This window comes from Rhagoletis pomonella, unplaced genomic scaffold (assembly GCF_013731165.1).
Source record: "Rhagoletis pomonella isolate Grant_MI unplaced genomic scaffold, Rhpom_1.0 Rhpom_scaffold_00004, whole genome shotgun sequence".
Classification (NCBI taxonomy): Eukaryota; Metazoa; Arthropoda; class Insecta; order Diptera; family Tephritidae; genus Rhagoletis; species Rhagoletis pomonella.
The window spans coordinates 74,024,952-74,031,469 of record NW_023458558.1 but is presented as its reverse complement, the minus strand read 5'-3'; positions in this window follow the sequence as shown (position 1 = coordinate 74,031,469).

Here is a 6,518-nt window from a genome sequence, read left to right as displayed (position 1 = left end):
AATCAAAATTATTAGGGCTCAGTTATGCATACTTGGCATTGCACGAGAGTTGTCACATAAGGAATCTGTCAAATGGGCTTTGCATTATGCTGAAATTAGTCAAGAACGTAAACCTACCGGTACGTAAACCCAAGTCAGCTGACACGATCTGTCTTACCAAAGCGCCATGTAAATGAAAACTCAACACGGCAGAATTTTTCTGTAGTTGTAGCCCGTAGCGCAGAAATCTGCGGAATTTAGATTTTTCCGTGTCAGCTGATTTCTCCTTCTTTAGATGGTTGCCACTTCGTCAGTTTTACAGATGGTAAAAAAGTTATGAGTTCCTATTCAAAATATGTTTAAAATATATGAAATTTACTATTGAATAAGGTTTTTGTTGAAAACTAAGTAGTTTATATTTAAAAATTAAAAATTTTAGTTGAAAGGGTAAGTTTATGAAAAGGCATTGATGAGTGGCAACAGTGTAGTAAGCAACACTGAGGGCTCCAGTAATCGACAAAATTCTGCATATACAGACTGCGTTTAAGTATACGATCTGCGTTCTCGACTAATTTAAGCTTTACATATGTCGAATTCTGTTCGTTTTTGATTTATACGTAAAAATGGCATGCTATGCAGTGCAGTGCAAAGTATGCATAACTGTGTGTGTGTATTAGAAGTGTGGTGTGTTACAGAGGTGGTGAAGTGATTTTCTACGTGACTTGTCGTGTCACGCTTTTTCAAGCGTGAGCGTGAGTGATTTTGAGAGAAAAATCACGAAACTTCCGTGATCGTGCGTAACTCAAATGTTTGCTGGCGAATGCGTGCGTGAGTTACATATTTTTCCATTAATCACGTAATTTTCACATATCGATACGGGGACCATATTTATGGCAGCCGAATACGGGACACACATTTTTTTTTTGCTTTTTTCCACAAAGGCTAGAGGATTTTAAAACCTTTTTCAATTTTCAAAGATTTATCAGCTCTGAAGCAGCATCGTTATTTGACATATATTTTTCGATTCGATCTTTTGTGAAAGCAGCACCTATATTAGAGTGGTCCAAAATAATAAAGGCGGAATTTTAATGCCGCCACCCCCTTGGATTATTCTGAACCGAAAATAAATATACCCCTATTTTTTATACCCGAGCGCACTTGTGCACAAGGGTATTATAACTTTGTTCACATAACGGTTGTTTGTAACAGGCAAAACGAATCGAGACAGATATAGACAAATGTATACATAAATGATCAGGATGAAAAGAGAAATCGATTAAGCGGTGACTGTCTGTCCGTCCGTCCGTCCGTCTGTGCACACGATAACTCGAGTAAAAATTAAGATCTCTCAACGAAACTTGGTACGTGTACTTCTTTCGGGCGTAGGACGGATGGTATTGAAAATAGGCAAAATCGGACAATAACCACGCCTACCTCCCATATAACGGTAATTTTCAGAAATACGAAAACTGCGATATTTTAGTAACTACTGAAGATTATTCACTCAAAATTGACATTTGCAATAACTTTTAGACGAAAAATAAGAATATTATAAATTTTTGAAAAATGGGCGTAGCCACGCCCACTTATGGTTACATGTGTATATCTTGGCAACCGTTGCACTGATTTCTTCCAAACTTGGCACAGTTGTTGGCTTTGATACAGCATACCAAATGGCCGAAAATTTTTAAAATCGGACAATAACCACGCCCTCATTCCATATAAGGGTAATTTAGAGAAATACGAAATCTTCGATAAATCAGTAAATATTAAAGCTAATTTATTCAAAATTGACGCTTGCAACCATTCTTTATCAAGAAATACGTTTATGATAAAATTTTGGAAAATGGGCGTGGCACCGCCCACTTATGATCACATATATGTATCTCGGTAACCGTTCCACCAATTTGTACCAAACTCGGTATGGTTATTGTGCTTGCCACATAAAAGCAAAGCGTTGAAAATTATTGAAATCGGCCTAAAATTACGGCCGCTTTTCATATAACAATAAATTTCAGAAATGCTTGAAATTTCAATATTTCGAAATTCAAGGACGCTAACTTACTCAAAATTGATACACCCCGGCTTACCATGTAGCGGTAGCTTGCAGAAAGGTGAAAAACATATATTTAATACTTGCGCCGGGTATTTAATGTTCGGCTCCGCCCGAACTTAGACTTTCTTACTTGTTTATTTTGAAATCAAAAAATATTTAGGGAGTGCTCACAGCGCTCAAAGTTTTCCATGTATTTTATATGGGGAAAAAACAAAATTTCGTAAAAATGGTATAAAACTCTTGAAAGTCAATATTTTTCAATCATAAAACTGTAGTTCTCTTCAGGAGACTTCAAATATTGATATCCAATTGTTTATTTAACCATTTTTTTATGATTAAAGATTTTCTATCGGTCCCACCATTGCATTTTCTATGACCTATAAAATATGGTTACCATGAAAAAATTGTTAAAGGAACAATTAGGTATTATTACTGGGAATCTCCTGAAAATAAGCAAAGTTTTTCGATCGAAAAATATTGATTTTCAGGAATTCTACACTATTTCTAAGAAAAGTTGTTTTTTTCTCCATATAAAGTACATTGAAAACTTTGAGCGCTTTGAGCACTCCCTAAATTTTTTTTTATTTCAAAATAAAAAAAATTGGGGTATATTTTTTGTCGGTATAGAACAATCCTAGGGGGTGGCGGCATTAAAAATGCGACCTTATTTTTTTACATACATTTTTGGACCACTTTAACCTATATATACAGTTGTAACATCGCACATTTGTCGAAAATTTTTCCATAACTTTGTACTTTGTGCTCGGGATTTTTATCCGCAAAATTTGTTACAAACATGAATACGCAGGAAAACAATCGAACGGATTATTTTCAGACTCCGATATCGGCCAAGCACAATGCAGTGAGTAGCATCCGGAACGAGACGAATTACAAAGCGAACCTTCGAACCACTTTCCTTCCTTTGGGAACTTATTTACTTTTAAAACATTCTCATTGTAGCCTTATTTGGAGTTTCTCATGCTGAAGATACAATACCTCATACATTTAGCAAAATGTTTTTTGGCGTAGTTTCCCTTCACAAAATTTGAAAATTGCCTCCATACCACGGCACATTGGACAAGTAATTGAACCCGAAAAAAACAGCAAGCTGGGCGCATTTCCTTACTGGTTTTGAAATCCAAATACGTAGACGAAATTTAAAATTTTAGAGAAAAATTTTAACAAAAATGACAACTTAACGGGGAAAATCTGGACAAAAGTAAAATCAGCTGCTCTACTGCTGCTACCTGTTAAATATTCTTCGCGCAACACAGAATATTCAACGTCAAATGCGTTGAAATAAAAAACCTTTGAAAGGCTAAATACTAGTGAAATTTCTTTAAAAATTTGAACAACTATCATTGACTTTTAATCTCGATTCAAACTCACAAATACCCAGTTTTTATACGCAAAATTATAACTTCAGTAACCATCTGCATATGTGGTCCTCGATTCGAATCACAAGCGTCCAGATTTAAAAATAAAAACTGTTTCATAGGCATGTACTTTTTATGAGTTATTAGGGCGCCAAAATACCGGGACAAATAAGGGACATTAAAAGAAATACAGAACATTTGGCGTCCCGTATGAAGTAAATAAATTACCAGGACAATTGACGTATAATACTGGACGGATGGTCATCGTACATATCGAGCCCATTATGAGATTTAATGCAGATTTAGCCCTCTGACGGGATTTAACGTTAAATCTTTTGAGACTTACCATATAAAAGCAGTACATTTAAGTGAAATCTTCGTTATATCTTCAATATTGTGGTGAAACACTTTGATATAAAAGCACTTTACTTCGTAAAACATAATTCACTTTTACTTTTACATTTTACTGTTCAATGATTTTTCAAAAATTATCTTTTTTTTATTCATTCATCTTTGTGAGCTGTAGAAATGAAAATATTCTTTTCGGGAACAAATAAATTAATTTTTTATAATTCAATATAATTTTCATTATGGATTTACAACAATATTATTGATCAATAAATAGAATTTGTTGGGTGTGGCCATGACGGAATTATACCAGGTGAAGTAATTAGAACGAGAAGAAAGATTTTGACACTGCCTTATTTGAAAAATTGCCTTTAAAATTTTACTATAAGGCAGCCGAATGTCAGAAAATAAAGCGAGAAGGCTGTTTTATTACTTCACCTGTTTATTGCGCCATGGGTGTGGCAAACGCAACTTAAGCGGGTTTCACTGTATGTACATTAGACTGCATCGCCAAAAAAGTGCTGGTTTTCCGCCGGAATTACAAAATTTATTATAACTACGGTGACTACATTTGTATGGGCAAAAATCGGGACGTTTCTAAAGCATCGAATCCAAACATACAATTTTGTTTTTAGAATAGAAAGACATAACATCTTTTAATACAGTTTTATTTAAAACAAAACAAAGAGAAAAAACTTGAAAAATTATCAAAAAAATTTATACACACATATATATATACGGTGGCGAGAATGTAAATAGGGAAAAGACCCTTCAGCAAGTTTTGTCTCTTTGCTTTGTTTAAAAATGTTTATTATTTTTTATGAAAATATAACTTACCATCTAAAACACATGTAAATCAAAATTTCAAACTATGAAATTTTGACCTCATAGTCTTTCACTTTCATAAAAAAGAGAACAAATATTAAATAATCGAAAGGGGAATAGCCAAAGAATGCTTAAATGACTTTTCCCTATTTATATTTTCGCTACTGTATCTACAGCTTATATTTTCCATATCCATGATTTTTTAGGGGAATTAGTACTATTTTTTATAATTTCACTAAAATCAAGTTAGAATTGTTTCATTAAAAAAAAACTTAAGAAGTCATTACAAAAACCTTAAAAAAACTGTGACAAGAATGATGGACTGTAATATAACGACAGTTTGACAGAACAAAACATAACCAAAGATTACAGAATAGAAGGATGCTGGTTATGACTCACTTTTATTCTATGTCGTTTGTGATAAAGAAAGCGCTGCCATGTTTGTGAGAAAAATTCTTTTTGGGCCACAGTACAAGGATACTCTTATTAAATTAATAAAGAAAACACTGAAAAATCGGGACTTAATCGGTACAAATATGAAAAATCGGGGCACTTACGTTCCGAATTTTAATAAATATTCAGCGGGACAATTTTCTCAAAATCGGTACTGTCCCGCCAAAATCGGTACGAATGGTCACCGTAATTAAAACTGAAGACGTTTATTATAACTGAAAACCAAAATATATCGGAAAAATATTAAAATTTACGTGATTGATGCTACTTTTGAACCGCTACTGCACCGACGCTTAGGTAAGTAGCTACTCTATTAACCCGCGGTAGTGACATGGTAGTGCAGAGTCGAACCAGTCGGAAGCAGAAGAGCGAAAAACTACGACAGAGGGCGCCTATAAATCACGCAAGTGACTACTTTATTAACTCCTGGTAGTGCAGAGAGAGCCGATGGTGACTACCGCCTGGACTTTGCCTTGTAAAAGTAATCGATGAAATACACTGCAAGTAGTCGGTCGGTAATTGACGCAGTTGACCAGGTAGCTACCGATTCATCAGTCCTATACTCGCTCCCCCGTACTGCAGGGTTGCTAGTGTACGCATACTAAGACAAAAATGTTGCTCTGGTATTGGTAGCTCTGTCGACGCAGTGCACCACTGAACTAAAGAGTTAAAGCATAAAAAACTGCATAAAAATATTTTCAACGGAATCATAATCATGACATTTATGATACTTGGGGAAATCTTTTGAGATGGGGACAGTTTGCGTACTGGATTCTATACCTTCGATAATACTACTTATGTATATGTGTAAATATGAGTAAATAGTTATTCAAAACAAAACTAACGGTTTAAATGGCTAGTTTAGTTGCTGAAATCGAGAAAATCTAGAAATTTCTAGTGCAACTCGCACAAAATCTAATTTTTATTAAGGTACAACTTCTTGAGCGGTTGGACCTAAAGCACGGGGTTTTCAAATGTTTATTTGGAATAAAAAGAAAGGTATTAAACAGTATTGGTAGTTACCAAATGCGAGAAAAAAGGCTGCTCACAACTGTAACTGAATTGCGCGTATTTTATAACAAGCGTGAATTTTCTTGTGATTGTCGTTGAGCGGTACTTATTTTACATTTATGGGTATAAAATATACTTCTTTACTTCTTCAGAAGAAGAATCCTAGGTAAAAAGACAATGTGGTGCTTATCATTGCTGAAAAATCTTCTTGAGAAAACGCGTGATCAGTGCGTAATTTTTTACTTAAAATTGGTTTTTCGTTGAGCATAACCAATCAAAGGCAAAAGAGTTGTTGGTGTTGTTGTTGTAGCGGCAGTTTTAACCGCTTTAATGTTCAACAAATTCATTGAAAACCCGACATTTTCGAGATCAAAAATTAAATTAAAATTAAAGATACCAAAAACTTCTTATTTTACCTCCACAAATCAATGGATCATTATCAAAGAAAGTACTTTATTTAAATAACCAAG